This window comes from Aethalodelphis obliquidens, unplaced genomic scaffold (assembly GCF_003676395.1).
Source record: "Aethalodelphis obliquidens isolate GAN/ISIS:26980383/991018 unplaced genomic scaffold, ASM367639v1 scaffold58, whole genome shotgun sequence".
Lineage (NCBI taxonomy): Eukaryota > Metazoa > Chordata > Mammalia > Artiodactyla > Delphinidae > Aethalodelphis > Aethalodelphis obliquidens.
This window is the reverse complement of record NW_020838002.1, coordinates 9,089,944-9,107,203: the sequence shown is the minus strand read 5'-3', so window position 1 is coordinate 9,107,203 and position 17,260 is coordinate 9,089,944. Positions and strand designations below refer to the sequence as shown.

The window sequence follows — 17,260 nt, the reverse complement described above, 5'->3', positions numbered from 1 at the left end:
CATATAGTGATCAGATGGTTTAATCTACTAACTGATGTTCACATCACTTAGATTTGATAACTTCAGAATTTTTTTTTTTGAGTCAGATCTCAAAAATTAAAAGACACTTTGGAATGTTTATGCCTTATCTGGATATTGTCATTTTAAAACTTCTTAAAACCAGTTTCTCACTAGGGAGGCAGTAAGTTAGAATGCAACCTAGTGGGGAAATCCTGCATTTGCTCAATGTCTATAGGTTTTACACAGTTCCAGATGTTCAGTACATTAATAATGCACTAACTCAAAGGCTCTTTTTGAAACTTTAGAAAGTGCAAACTGCATTAAGACCTCTTTGCCCTCATTAATGGTATTGTTACAATCCCAGTCCTCTGGAAAATGTTTTTTCGCATGTGTTTAACTTTATAATATTGCCATTTACTCACTTTAATAGCCAGTACTCAAGTCTTAATGCTTTTAATAGGCTGCCTAAATAGACTACCATCTTTTGTAATCTTTTTCACATAATTTATTTCATAGGTAAAACCTGTCACACTTTTCCATCTGAAGATGATTCTTCACATTCATTTCATGAGGTACTAATATTTAAGAAATACCTACTTTCTTTTATTCAGTTGATATGTATCCATATGTATAAATTTTGGCACCTGATATACAGTTCCTTTTAAATAGTAATAAACATGGAAAATAAGTGGTAGTGTATTTTATAACATTTTAAAGGAAAAATGGGTACATCCTTAATTCTTGCTGCATTCATATCTAAAACATGAGAAAACCAAAAATATTAATTTCTATTGAAACAATTTCCTATACTCTAACTATTTGGTGATATCTCAAGAGAGGCTGGGTTACAGCTCAGGATCAAACATTCAATGAATATGCATGCAGTCAGTAATATACTAGGAAGAATAATATGGAGGAATACTGTCCTGAAGTGAAAGTAAGATCACTTGTAGTTGTTGGCTATCTATACGGAAATGAAAGGTCATACAGTCTCTGACAAGGAATATTCCCTCTCACAAATCTGTTAAGAGAATGACGACTATGAAAATGTTACAGCTGCACTACTGATATTGATATGCTTATTTGGAGTCATTTATTGATATATTTTAATAAAAACATACAATACTTACATTGTAAAAATTTTCAAAGAAAACAGCATTTCAGAAATAACTCATACATTTCCGCACCTACTTTGTTGAAATCTCTTGAAAAGAAGATATTAAGAACGCAATAGCTATTTATGCACGGAACAAATTCTTAACTCTTTAAAACATGAATTCTGAATTTCTGTTGATTGATCAACATAGTTGGTTCATCAATGTCTGAAGTAACCATCTGGTTAAAAAGTATGTATTTAACCAGTTTTGCTACTTTAGAGTCAAGAACTGTTGGCTTAATAAATGTTGGCTGAAATCCGAATCAATAAATTTATTCACACAAATTCATTTATATGTTTCATTTCTTACCTGAGTAGATTGATTGTAGTTTAAAAGTGTGTGTGGGGGTGGGGAAGCAACTCATTTTCTATGCCTTCGTTAAAAGGCTAATAATTAAAGTAAACCAAACAAGGTCAGTGCTCCTGCACTATTAGAATCTAAGGTAGAATCCAGGCTGAGAAAAGAAAATGAGTAATAAGCAACCACTACAATGTTTCCTAAAACCTACTACTTTCAGGTATTGCCAACCTGAATCTGTTGTAAACCTGTCATTATAAAACGAAGGTGAAATGCTTTGGAAAAAACACCACTTCACAACCTAGTGGAGAAGACCTAAAAGAAAAATGCTTAAAATACAATGTGGTAAGCGCTATTATAGATGTATATGGTTAGGCAGAGGAAAGAGTGACTAACTTTGCCTGAGGGTTAAGGATGGTTTAATAGAGTAAACCTTTGAGCTGGATAGAGTATAAAATTTCTGGATAATAAAAGAGTCAGAGAGTGGATTTCAAGCAGACACAACACTATGAACACTACTGCTGCATAACAAATTATCCACAAATCTAGTGCCTTAAAACAAGACCCACTTTTTGAAATAATTTTTAAAATTTTGGTGAAATATACATAACATAAAATTTGCCATCTTAACCATTTTTAAGTGTATAGTTCAGTAGTGTTATGTATATTCACACTATTGTACAACCAATTTCCAAAACTCTCTATTCATCTTGCAAAACTGAAACCATATCCATTAAACAACTCCCTTCTTCCCCCAGCCGCTGGCAACTTCCCTTCTACATTTGGTCTCTATGAATTTGACTACTCTAGATCTCTCACACAAATGGAATCATACAGTGTTTATTTTTTTTTGTGATTGGCTAAGTTCACTTAGCATAATGTCCTCCAGGTTCATCCATGCTGTAGCATAAAAACAACACCCATTTTATTATCTCAGTTTCTGTAGGTCAGAAGTCCAGGCATAGCAAAACAGACTGGATTCTCTGCTCAGGGTCTCACTGGGCTAAAATTAAGTTGTTGGCCAGGGCTACAGTTATCTGGGACTTGGGGTTCTTTTCCAAGGTCACTGGTTATTGGCAGAATTTATTTCCTACTGGCTGTAGGACAATTGCTCCCATTTTTCTGCTAGTCGTTGGCTGGGACTGCTCTCAGCTCATAGAGGCCACCTGCAATTCCTTGTTAAGTGCCCCACCCTCCCACCAGTCAGTTCAACATGGATGCTGCTTTCTTCCCGACCAGCTAGATGTCATGCCTCTGACACTCTCTTCTGCAACCAGCTTCAGAAAACTCTCTGCTTTTAAAGGGTTCATATGATTATATAAGAGACAGCTAAATAATCTCCCTATTTTAAAGTCAACTAATTTCATTTGCAAAATCCCTTCACAGTACCTAGATTAGTATTTGACTGAATAAATGAGGGAAGGAGTGTGTACACCAGGGGCCAGGAATTGTGGGGGGCCATCTTAAGAACTCTGCCTACCACTATTTTTTAGGTATGAAAATACACGGCAGCTGAAAGCACTCATAATAATACAATATGCCTTAAAAAAGAGTATATATAGGATGGGGGAGTTCTAGGCATAAGGCTGAAAAATAACCAAGGCTTCCAGGAAATGCAAAGGATTTTCTTTTAGAAAACTGGTGGGGCGGGGGAAGCTTCCCTGGTGGCGCAGTGGTTAAGAATCTGCCTGTCAATGCAAGGGCTGTGGGTTTGAGCCCTGGCCTGGGAAGGTCCCACATGCCGCGGAGCAACTAAGCCCATGTGCCACAACTACTGAGCCTGAGCTCTAGAGCCCGCAAGCCACAACTACTGAGCCCACGTGCCACAACTACTAAAGCCTGTGCGCCTAGAGCCCATGCTCCACAACAAGAGAAGCCACGACAATGAGAAGCCCAGGCACGGAAACAAAGAGTAGCCCCCGCTCACCGCAACTAGAGAAAGCCCGCGCACAGCAACGAAGACCCAACACAGCCATAAATAAATAAGTTTATTAAAGAAAAGAAAACTGGGAATTATTAAAGGTTTTTAACCCTTGGTATACCATTAGGGTCAAATGGATCCATTTTTCATTTCTGAACATTTCTAACTATTTGTAAAGATATTTCATCACTTTTTTCTCTTAGCACACTTCCAAAAAAAACCAAGAGAAAATGTACTTTAATAAAATAGGATAAAACCTACTGTATCTTGCAATTACCACATGGGTTAACTGAACTCTTCTATAATTCTAAGAAATTACGGGATCTTACAGACATTACTTTTCCTACATCTTGAAACATTCAGCTGTTTCAATATCCTACAAATAATTCCATCATTACCCATTATTACTGATCAAATTATTCCTAATAATTCTAAAAAAACTAAAATAATAAGAGAAGAATGATGGAGTCACCTAGGATGATGCAATAATTATCTGCCATTCTTTCTTCTTACAGTATTGTTCAAAGTATTGCATCATCTTTCCAGAAAGTAGAAAAGAAAACTGAGGACACCATATTTGTAAGCTGTTTTTAGCTTTCACTGAAGTGTTGAGAACTGAAAATTTTTCATTTATGTCCACAACAGCAAAGAAAAGGAAATCAACAAAGGAAGATATATCATAATTATTAGATGAATAAGAAGGCAAAAGAGTCAGAGCAACACTACAATTCTAGTGACAATGGTGAAATTGGATGGTGTAAGTGAAATCTCAGACTATGAATCTTCAGATAACAATATACTGTACAAAACTTCTCAAATTCAAGAATTGATATGTGATCAATACATATCTAAGGACAAGAAGAAACAATGGTATTCTCATCCAGTTAATTACTCAGCAGGAAGGACTTCATGACAATATTTTGTGACAGCAACATTGACTGTCTCTTCCCATCTCATTGTTGCTAAAAAGACACCTGACATTACTCTGATTTTTTTATATTAATACACCAAAATTTACTTGCTACAAAGAGATTTTATGTCTAACCTCTTTAGTTTCTAATAATGTTGGCTTTTGTTTTTTACTATTCTTTTTTTTCTTGCTTCTATAAATTATTCCTATAATGACTTAAAATATAAAAAAGAAAAATGAGAAATGGTTATGACTTTTTACTGGTTTACTGAGGGTTAAAAAGGAGAGTAATATAATGATCAATATGGGGGAAAAACTGGTGAGGGAAAGACTGAAGGGAGAAAGATCAGTTAAGAATAATTTTATTTAGAGATGAGGACCAAACCAAAGCTAACAGTAGAAACAGTATTTAATAAATGAATGAGAAAACAAGCCACAGACTGGGAGAAAATATACATCTGGGCAAAAGACACATCTGATAAAGAACTATTATCCAAAATATACAAAGAACTCCTAAAATTCAACAATAAGAAAACAATCCAATTGAAAAATGGGCCAAAGATTTGAAGAGTCACCTCACCAAAGAAGTATACAGATGGCCAATAAGTATATTAAAAGATGTTCCACATTTTAGGTCAGCAGGGAATTGCAAATCAAAAAAAACAAGGTAGCACTACACACTTATTAGAATGACCAAAATCTAAAACACTGACAACACCAAATGCTGACAAGGATGTGGTGGGAATACAAAATAGTACAGACACTGAAAGACAATTTCACAGTTTCCTATAAAACCAAACATACGCTTACCATATGATCCAGCAATTATGCTCCTTGATATTTACCCAAATGAACTGAAAACTTACATCCACATAAAAACCTACACACAGATGTTTACAGCAGCTTTATTCGTAACTGCCAAAGCCTTCAGTAGGTAAATGGATAAACTGGTACATCCAGACAATGGAATAGTATTCCACACTAAAAAGAAATGAGCTATTCAAGCCATGAAAAGACAGGGAGGAAACTTAAATGCATACAGCTAAGTGAAAGAAGCTAATCTGAGAAGACTACTTCTTATATGATTCCAACTATATCACATTCTGGAAAAGGCAAAACTATGAAGTCAGTAAAAAGACCAGTGATTGCTAAGGGTTAGGGGGAGGGAGGAATGAACAGGAGGAGCACAGGACATTTTTAGGGCAGTGAAACTACTCTGTATGATACTGTAATGGTGGAAACATGTCATTACACATTCATAAAAACTCATTCTATAAGTATTATAGAATATATAATACCAAGAGCAACCCGAATTTAAACTATGGACTTCAGGTGATCATGATGTGTCAATATAAGGTCATCAGTATAATAAATGTACCATTTTGGTGAGGAGTATCGATAATGTCCTAGGCTATGCATGTGTGAGACTAGTACAAAAATTCTCTGTACTGATCACTCAATTTTGCTGTGAACCTAAAACTGCTCTAAAAAAATAAACTCTATTTTTAAAAAAATTACATAATCAATAGACTTTTCTACATTAAGCTGCTATCTGTAGAATTTTTTCCTTGATGATATTTTTCCCTTTATGATCTGTTATGTTACCATGATTTCCTAGTTATACCATCTTCAAGCTAGCATTATCTAAACCAGGTAACTAAGGCAAATGTTATTTCTAAAAACTCTTCAAAAATAGTACTTTGTACCAAGGTAAATACCAATGCACTGGTATGGGCTCTAACTATTCATTTACTATGTCCTATAGAAAATGCCATATTTTTTTCTGAAAGCGTTTTAAAACGTGGTAACCCTTGAGAATCTGGCACCTTAAAACTGAAAGCAAGAAATTGAGGGAATTCACATCTGTAATTTGCATTTGTTGTAGTATTTGAGAATATTCAATTCTATTATAAAAGACAAGAAACCAAATGGATATGTGAAACTCGTAAGATGTTTAAACTATAGATCGAAGTTGGAAACCTATAAGACATGTTAAACAGATAAAATAAGTACAGCACATATGTATGAACACAGATGGAAAGGGATGGTTAGATCAAGTAGACACTAAGTGTTCAAGATATGCTATATATACATGAAGCAATAAATAGTCAAGATATACCAAATATATCTGAGGCATATGAAACACTCAATTATTCATGAAATCTTAATTCAGCCACCCATTGTTGAAACCCATCCTGGTCCCATGTATCCCCTTCCCCAAGAAAGGCAAATAAAAGCCATAGTTGCTCGGTAGGCTAACTGGTAGGCTAGAGCTCTGGCCAAGTACACCTGCCCCTGCTTTTCTTTAATAAAGTAAGGCTGTGTCATTAGCCTTGAGCACTTTCCATCTACTGGGCCAAGCTGCTCAAACTCATTTCTAGTCTTTGTAGCTACAGTATCAGCAAAAAATGCTGATGTGGCAGAGAATGAAAGACAAGACATATGAACACTGTGTAACCCAGGATTTAGGTGATGTGGTCCTACCACCCACTTGTATCTTCTCCTAAATGTGTTAACTTACCCTCAACTCTTTCCTTTTACTTCTAAGTACGTGTTTGAAATTTATTTAAATAAACTTTGTGATTCAAGCATCTTAATTTGTCTGTTAGCTTCTCTGTCTCATTACCTTTGGGACAGCCTGTCTGATAAGTTTATTTAGGGGTAACTATTGCATCAAGGTAATTTCCCAACTGGTGATACCCAAATCGCCTAAATTCAAAAGCTGCCAATCTGAGAGTATCAGCCACAAGGAAAAATCCATTGGTCTCTTTTACAAAGATTAACTATAAATGGATATTAAAAGACTGTAACCAAGATGAATGCCTGGAGCCTCCAACTTTGTCTAGCCCACATCAAGTTCAAATAAATTGCTTTAATATGGAAATGTATAGTAAATTAATCATAAGTTAAATTTAACCAATTTGTCTGTTATTCCCCCAAAAGTGCTTTCTCTAACTATGCTTTTATTCAAGGAAAATACAATTTAGAACCAATGTTGGGGAGTGAAGGATGCACAAGCAGTTAGAATGAATACAGATTTATTACTTGATCCTTTGCCAAACTGTTACATGGCCATCCTTGACTCTAGTTTAATCTTAACTTCTCTTATTCTCCCTAGATTTTTCACTTAAAAATTATAACCAATAAATATATATTTTAAAATTTTTATTGGAGTATAGTTGTTTACAATGTTGTACTAGTTTCGGGTGTACAGCAAAGTGAATCAGTTATACATATAACCAATACATTTTTATAATGCTTTTTTGGAGCCAGATGTATGTATGTATAGACGAAGGGTATACATGACTCCATACATGCATATAAAACAAAACAAAGCAAAAAAATGGTTATTTAAATAGCTACTTTCCAATTACTCTATTTTTCAGAATATTTGATCACTTACTCATTAAAGCAGCTTTTCAACCTATTCCTTCAGCGTACCTCTTGTATCTATCTTCCTAACAATAACTGTTTAGCTCACAAGCAAAGCCAAATGTGCAAAGCAAATATAAAAACTGAAATATACCAATATGCAGGTATTTGTACACATGTGCATATTGTTCTAAACAAAAAGTAATGGATCAAATTAATTTTATCAGATCAACTATATTTCATATATCAAACTCTAGAAATACTATTACGAAGACAGAACTGGACTAGAAACTCAAGAGTTCTAAGGCATGTACATTCACTAATTAAACATATGACCTTGGCCAAGTCATTTGAATTCTCTACCCAGAATGCAGTATGTGCCCAATAAATGTTTGTCAAATGAATACATTAATGAAGGAATAAACAAATGAGTGAATAAAAAAGAGCAGAAGTTCTTAAGAACTACTCCTCACTTCTCAGAGATGTACAACCTCCTTATCACCATCCCAAAGGCTTCAACAACATCAAGATTCCTTTTATTTAACACAGTGGAAAAAATTCCTTAAAAAGGCTCAGTTGATCACTTAAAATAAGGCAAATCCATAATCTACCGAAACTTCAAGTATCTAAACAAGAAAAAAGAAAAATGTTTTACGTGGAACAATTTGGTTTCTCCTTTAAATTAAATGCAGTATAGCTTAAAAATGAGAAACGTCAAACTAGTAGCATTGCAATATTTCTCAACTTACAAGCTTAATATTAAACAATATTTATAAAAATTGTAAATAGAGACTGAAACATTTTGCATTTTATTCCTTATCTGACAATCAGTGGTGAATGCAAAATGTCCCCTCAGGGAAAATAGTTTTTACTCAAAGATGTAAAAGAAAATCACTGTCTGCAATGTACAAATAAAAAGATCCAAGTTGCTACTTTGGCACCAGAGAGTCTCTTTTCAAAATGATTTAATGGAAACTTCTCTATCCATAAAAAGAGTTTAAAAACTCTTGTACCCATAAAAATGATCTCTCAGAGAGTTCTAAAGCAGTGGTGCCACTAGTTAAATGACAATAGAGTCAAAATCAAATTTATCTTAGTGGAGGAATGGTATTCTTCATGAAACTATTACAATATTTAGTAACTTTAGAAGGCTCTGAAAGAAGTGTGTGTGTGTGTGTGTGTGTGTGTGTGAGGGGAATCTAGAACGACAACTTTCTCATTTTTATCCTTACACAAATGCTGCAGTTTATAATAAAAGGAAATTCATTTCATTTCTCTCAGTAAAAGAGTAAAGTTTTGAGTAAAACATGGATTGTAATTATCTAGACATACAGGAAAAAATTATTTACCACTGCAATGTGTGATTTGAAAACTTAAATTTGTATGTCCCAAATTTCCCCCGAAATAAATTCTAATGTAAGCTCTCATGTCTTCTGCATGTCCAATGTCTAACCCCTTCAAAATGCAAAAGAGATGACATTCAATGACTCTAGCCACTGTAACGTGTAAGAGTTGACAGTGGTACAGACAAAGACTATTACAATGTGTTGGTTCTATCTTTTAAGTAAATTCTATCTACATTCTGAAACTCAGTTGAAAATACATTTTAAAAGATAAAATTAGGACTTCCACTTTCAGCTCCAATATGTAAAGAACTCAGAAGTCATCATACCCAACTTACACCAAGAATAAAGCTGAACAAACTGAAAATCAATGACTTGGACACATCAGAGAACTGAGGTCATAAGGCAAACTGCTATCCTAAAATCTGAAGAGATAGTGAATACAGAGAATCACAGTCCAGAAATGCTACTGGGCGCAGAAGACACTAAAACCATAAATTGGTAGGAATGCTTAAATGATAATTTGGATTAATTGCCAGAGGCACAGTGTATACTAGTGTAATAGTGAGAAACTCCTATGGGCCACATCCCTAGGGGGCCCCCATATTTTGTAGATACTACCTCCAGGAACATCCCCCCCAAAGTTATCACAGTAAAGAGTTAAGAAAAACCCTCCTTTTTCTGGCAGGGAGAGGGGGAAAACAACCATTTCGAAATATACTCTAGGCATTTGCCATAACAAATGCCAATCTCCCAGTAAGGGAGAAGACTTTGCTACAGCCTTATCCAAAATTGGGGAAAAGGAAAATTATCCAAACTTCAGCTCCCTCTAGACTTCCTGACTCATCTAAGGAGATGAATAAAGAGCTGAGAAACACATGTGAAGGTTATAGCCCAAGGACACAGGCCCACTAAAGGACTGAGACTTAATCAAAGAATTAGAGGATGCTTTGCCTTTCCCAATACCTTACCATCAGATCAAAAGGGCTCCATGATAATGACAATGGATTACAACTGAGAGAGGTGCAAGGCAGACTCTATTTAAGAATGAGTGTTTAGAGACACTAGACAGTAAGTGAAATCTACAGGAAGAATTAGAGTACTGGTAAAAGTAACAACATACGTAAACAAAAAAAGGCAGTATAAATATATTTTTTATTTGTAACTTTTTGTCTCCTGTCTCATTTAAAAGACAAATGCATAAAGCAATAATTATAAATCTGTTCTGATAGGCATACAATGTATAAATATGTAATTTTTATGACAACGATAGCACAAAGAAAGTGGGACATAATATAGCTATAGAAGATCTAAGTTTTAACATACTATTGAAATTTAGTATCAATTCAAACTACATTGTATAAATTGTTTATTGTAATTCCCAGGACAGCCATTAAGAAAATAACTCAAAAATATATAGTAAAAGAAATGCTAATGAAATTAAAAGAGCACACTAGAAAAATTTAAATGGCACACTAGAAAATATATATCTAACAGAAAAGAAGGAAGTAATGGAGGAATAGAGGGAGAGAAAGACAACATACAGAAAACAAATAGTAAAGTGGCAGATGTAAAAATTACCTTATCAATAATTACGTTAAATTTAAATGGAGTAAACACTCTAAAAAGGCAGAGACTAGCAGAACAGACTTTTTTTTTTTTTTTTGCGGTACACTGGCCTCTCACTGTTGTGGCCTCTCCCGCTGCGGAGCACAGGCTCCGGATGCGCAGGCTCAGCGGCCATGGCTCACAGGCCCAGCCGCTCCGCGGCATGTGGGATCTTCCTGGACCGGGGCACGAACCCGTGTCCCCTGCATCGGCAGGCGGACTCTCAACCACTGCGCCACCAGGGAAGCCCCAGAACAGACTTTTTAAAATGATCCAACTACATGCTATCTACAAAAGACACACTTTAAATTCAAAGATACAAACAGATTGAAAGTAAAAGGAATACATTCATCCATAAAAAGGAATAAAGTATTGATTCATCTTACAACACAGATAAACCATGAAAACATTATGCTAAGTGAAGAAGCCACACACAAAAGGCCACATATTGTATGATTCCATTTACATGAAACATCCGGAAAAGGAAAATCAATAGAAACAAAAAGTAGGATATTTAAGTATGCAATGTTTATTATAATAAAGCCAGCACTTTTAAAAATTTACTTAAAATTTTCACTTATTTAGAAAATGTACTTTTACTAGGAAGCTATGTTACAATTGTCATTTTTAAGATTTTTTTTACTGTTACAAGACAAGGTGAACATACACTAAAAAAAAATGTATCTATGGTAAAATCAGTAGCAGTGCTAGCAAAAGTAACTTTTGAAAATGAGTATCAGAATTGATACTCAAAGGGTATCAGAGTATCAGAAAGTAAAAAGATGCTTTTAAACAAGATTAAGATAAAAACCATTAGTGTACAAGTCATCAATCTGTCTACATTAAGATGTAAAAAGTCCTGGGACCTGTTATCTTATCAAAGACAAAGTATCCAACAAAGAGAAAAGGGCTAATGCCTATAAACTTCAGTTGATTTATCATCAGTTACTGATGTTTCTATGGAAGCTGTTTACTATGCCATTGTAATTAGATATGTTTTAAAATTGTGAGTTATACATCTGTAAAACAATAATAATACTTTATCGGGACTTCCCTAGTGGCACAGTGGTTAAGAATCCACCTGCCAATGCAGGGGACATGGGTTTGATCCCTGGTCCGGAAGGATCCCACATGTCACGGAGCAATTAAACCCGTGCGCCACAACTATTGAGACTGCGCTCTGGAGCCTGTGAGCTACAACTATTGAGCCTGTATGCCACAACTACTGAAGCCCACATGCCTAGAGTCTGTGCTCTGCAACAAGAGAAGCCACTGCAATGAGAAGCACGCGCACCACAATGAAGAGTAGCCCCTGTTCACCACAACTAGAGAAAGCCCACATGCAACAAAGACCCAATGCAACTAAAAATAAATAAATTTTAAAAAGAACATTAAAAAAATACTTCATCAATTATTCTCATTATGTCATAATTATGGATTGGTATCTAATATTAGATGTTAATAGCATTCTAGTCTTAATGTTGTATATATAGACATATTATTCATTAATTAAAATAGAATTTCATTATTTTGTTTACCATTTTAAAATCTTATAACATCTTTCCCTCCCCCTTTTTTTTTTTGGGTTGATGATTTGCTTTAGCTGAACTCTTACCTGCCTATTGCACCTACATTATTAAACATTCTAGACTTCATGAAGGTGAAGTAGAAGCTTGTTGGGAATATAAACTATAACATAAGATTGATTAACTAAAAACTCATGGCATGTCAATTTGCATAAATAATTCAACATTCATTTTATAAGTGAATTTGAACTACATTCAAACACACAGATTTTCATATCAAAAAGTTAATTTTTCAGCTATTTATTTATAGTAGAATACCAGCTAACCTAATGAAAAGCAGAATGTATCTATTTATGTACTTCTGTTAAAGGCAAAGTGGTAAGGTCATTGTTTCATTGTTGGTTTAACTACCTAATTTTACTGAAGGATACAAAAACAATTCGTAGTATAGTCACACACCATATTCCTGTGTGGGAAAATCCTATATTATCCTTTCCAGATAAACATATTTTATTTATTTATTTATTTTTTAAATTTTTGGGTGCCTGGTATAGCACACGGGATCTTAGCTCCCCAACGAAGGATTGAACCTTTGCCCCCTACAGCGGAAGTGTGGAGTCTGAACCACTGGACCGTCAGGGAAGTCCCTATCTTAATTAAATTTTAATCAGATTTGCAATGAGAATTTTTATTTCTTCTGTTTTATTTGAGTTGATGTTTTGCTGTTTCAAAAAGCAATTTTATTGAGGTATAATTTACACATAACAAAATACAACCATTTTAAGCAAACAGCTCAATGAGTTCTGACAAATGCATGTCCCCAAGAAACTCCTACCATAATCAAAATATGGAACATTTACGTTTCCCCCAAAAGTTCTTTTGTGCCCTGTTATGGGCTTTGTTCTTCCCCAAAATTCATATGTTAAAGCCCTAACCCCCCGTACCTCAGAATGTGACTATATTTGGAGATAAGCTCTTTGAAGAGCTGATTTTAGTTATGTTTTAGCTTTTATGTTTAGGTATGTGATCACTTTTGAGTTAATTTTTGTAAGGTTATAAAAGGTTATAAGGTATCAATATTCATTTTATCTCAAATGGATATATAAGTGTTCTGTTTTCTTGAAAAGACTGCCACTTCTCCATTAAATTACCCTGATATCTTTGTCAAAAGTCAGTTGACCATACATATATACATGTGGATCTATTTCTGGACTCTGTTTTGTTCCACTGATATACACATGAACAACATGGGCTTGAACTGCTTCATACTTAAATATGCAGATTTTTTTCCCAGTAAATACATACTACAGTACTACACAATCAGTGGTTGGTTGAATCTGAGGATACAGGACCACAGACACGAAGGGCCATCTGTAAAGTGATAGCAAATTTCTGACTGCTCAGAAAGTTGGTGCCCCAACCCCCACATTGTTCAAGGGTCAACTGTATTGTCTATTCTTATACCCATACCCAACTGTCTTGAATTTTGTAGCTTTACAGTAAATCTTGAAACCAAGTATTTTACAACTTCTAGCTTTCTGTTTATTTATTTTTCTAAGTTAAAAAAATCAAAGTAATTGCATTTTTGTGTGCATTATAGAATCATATCAATTTCTAAAGAAAAAGGCTATTGAAATTTCTATTTTTATACTAAGATTGGCTTGAGTGTATAGATAAATTTCAGGAAAACAGACACCTTAGCAATACTGAGACTTCCAACTCATTAACGTGGTATGTCTCCACATTTACATAGATTTTTTATATAGGCTTTAATTTCTCTCAGCAATGTTTATACTTTTTAGTGTTCAGGTCATACATGTCATGCACATAATTTCATGCTTTTTAAGTGTTTTTAAGTGGTATTGTTTTAAATTTTATTTTCCAATAGTTCATTACTAGTATAGACATACAATCTGTTTATGTATATTGACCTGCTCTAGACTGAGAGGTTGCTACGTTTAGTTATTAATTCTAATAGCTTTTTGGTAGATTCGTTAGGATTTTCTAAGTACACAATCACGAAGTCTGACCAAAAACAATTTTACTTCCTTTCAAATCCTTATATCTTTTATTTCCTTTTGTTGCCTTACGGCACTGAATACAATGTTGAATGCAAGCAGTGAGAATGGATATCTGTGCCTAGTTAGGCAAAAAAGCATTCACTCTTACAACATTAAGCAGGATGTTAGCTGTAAGTTTTTCATAGATTCCCCTTTATCAGGTTGTTCTTTGTTTACTAAAAGTTTACATCATAAATTGGCAATGAATTTGTAAAATGCTTTACCTGAAAAATTTAGATAAACATGTATTTTTTCTAATTTATCCTGTTCTGGTAAATTATAATGCTTGATTTTTAAAGACTGAACAATTATTGGCTTCCCAGAATGAATCCCACTTAGTCACTATGTATGATCCTTTTTATATTAATGGATTAAATTTACCAATTTTTTATTAAAGACTTTTAGGACTGTGTTGGTCTACAATTTTGTTTTTTGTAATGTCCTTGTTTGGCTCTGATATCAGAGTTATGCTTGCCTGATGAGTTGGGAAGTGCTCCTTCTTCCTCTATTTTTTGAGTTTGTGTACTTTTTAAAAAATATTTATTTATTTGGTTGCACCGGGTCTTAGTTGCAGCAGGTGGGCTCCTTAGTTGTGGAAGGTGGGCTCCTTAGCTGTAGCTTGTGGGGTCCTTAGTTGTGGCATGTGAACTCTTAGTTGCGGCATACATGTAGGATCTAGTTTCCTAACCAGGGATTGAACCTGGGCCCCCTGCATTGGGAGCGTGGAGTCTTATCCACTGCACCACCAGGGAAGTCCCCCAAATGTGTGTATTCTTGATAGAATTCAGCAATGAAGACATCTGAGCCTACACTTTTCCTTGTTGAAAAATTTGAATTACTACTTTAATTTTTTCAACAGATACTTTATTTGAATTACCTGGTTCTTGTTGAGTCAATTTTCATAATCCGTGTCTTTCAAGGAATTTGTCTATTTCAGGTAAGGTGTTTAACTGCTTGGCGTAAAGTTTTTTTTTTAAACATCTTTATTGGAGTATAATTGCTTTACAATGGTGTGTTAGTTTCTGCTTTACAACAGTGAATCAGCCATACATATAAGTATATCCCCATATCTCCTCCCTCCGGCATCTCCCTCCCAGCCTCCCTATCCCACCCCTCTAGATGGTCACAAAGCACTGAGCTGATCTCCCTGTGCTATGTGGTTGCTTCCCACTAGCTATCTATTTTACATTTGGTAGTGTATATATGTCCATGCCACTCTCTCACTTCGTCCCTGGCATAAAGTTTTTGAAATTATTTCTCTATTATCTTTTTAACTCAACAGAATCTGTAACCATGTTCCCTCTTAATTCCTAATATTGGTAACATTTATTCTATTTATTTATTTATTTATTTATTCTTAATTGGTCTGGTTAAGTTTTTTGTTTTTTTTTTTGCGGTATGTGGGCCTCTCACTGTTGTGGCTTCTCCCATTGCGGAGCACAGACTCCGGACGTGCAGGCTCAGTGGCCATGGCTCACGGGCCCAGCCGCTCCGCGGCATGTGGGATCCTCCCGGACCAGGGCACGAACCCGTGTCCCCTGCATCGGCAGGCAGACTCTCAACCAATGCACCACCAGGGAAGCCCGGTCTGGTTAAGTTTTTCATTTTATTAGTATACTTTAATAATGACTATAGCTCTTAGTTTCATTTATTTGTTTCTATTATTTATCAGTTTTCTATTTTATTGTTTTGTTCTTACTTATTTCCTTCTCTCTTTGTGTTTATTTTCCTCTTTTTTTATAATGTGCAAACTTAGACTATAATTTTAAGATATTTCTCTCTTTTTTCTAATAAGCATTAAAAGCTATAAAAGCAAGCAAGAGAGAAACAACTCATCACATACAAGGATCCTCAATAAGATCATAAGCTCACTTCTCATCAGAAACCTTGGAGGCCAGGAAGCAGTGGGATGACATATTTAAAGTGCTGAAGAAAAAACTATCAACTGAGAATTCTACATATGACAAAACTGTCCTTCAAATATGAGAAAGAAATTATGACATATCCAGATAAACAAAAGCTGAGAGAGTTCATTACACTAGACTTTCCCTACAAGAAATGCTAAAGGGAGTCCTTCATTATGAAATGAAAGGATTCAAGACAGCAACTTAAGACCATATAATGGTATAATAAAGGTAAAGGTAAATATATGGGCAAATACAAAGCCACTATTATTGTAATTTTGGTTTAGGACTCTATTTTTAATTTTTACAGGATTTAAAAGGCAAATGCATAAAAATTATTATAATCCTGAGTTATCAAGAACATATGTATAAAGAAATAATTTGTAACATCAGTAACATAATGGGGGGATGGAGCTGTCTACAAGTGGAGTATTTGTACACAAAAGAAGTTAAGTTGGTATCAAGTCAAATCAGACTGCTATAGGAACATGAAAAGATGCTCAGCATCACTAATTATTAGAGAAATGCAAATCAAAACTACAATGAGGGGCTTCCCTGGTGGCGCAGTGGTTGAGAGTCCACCTGCCAATGCAGGGGACAAGGGTTCATGCCCCGGTCTGGGAAGATCCCACATGCCGCGGAGCAGCTAGGCCCGTGAGCCATAGCCGCTGAGCCTGCGCATCCGGAGCCTGTGCTCCGCAACAGGAGAGGCCGCAACAGTGAGAGGCCCACATACCGCAAAAAAAAAAAAAAAACTACAATGAGGTACCACCTCACACCAGTCAGAATGGCCATTATTAAAAAAGCTACAAACAACAAATGCTGAAGAGGGTGTGGAGAAAAGGGAACCCTCCTACACTGTTGGTGGGAATGTAAGTTGGTGCAGCCACAATGGAAAACAGTACAGAGGTTCCTCAGAGAACTAAAACTAGAGTTGCCATTTGATCCAGCAATCCTGCTCCTGGGCATATATCCAGACAAAACTATAATTCAAAAAGATACCTGCACCCCTATGTTCATAGCAGAACTATTCTCAATAGCCAAGACACAGAAACAACCTAAATGTCCATTGACAGATGAATGGATAAAGATGTGGTACATATATACAATGGAATACTACTCGGCCATAAAAAAGAATGAAATAATGTCATTTGCAGCAACA

The 17,260-nt window shown here is 35.1% G+C and overlaps 1 protein-coding gene across 7 annotated transcripts in view; it reads right to left on the bottom strand.

The window, feature by feature from the left end:
• The window catches only part of BRIP1 (BRCA1 interacting DNA helicase 1), a 201,000-nt gene that overhangs the window by 75,765 nt on the left and 107,975 nt on the right, over positions 1–17,260 (bottom strand). The window lies entirely within an intron of this gene.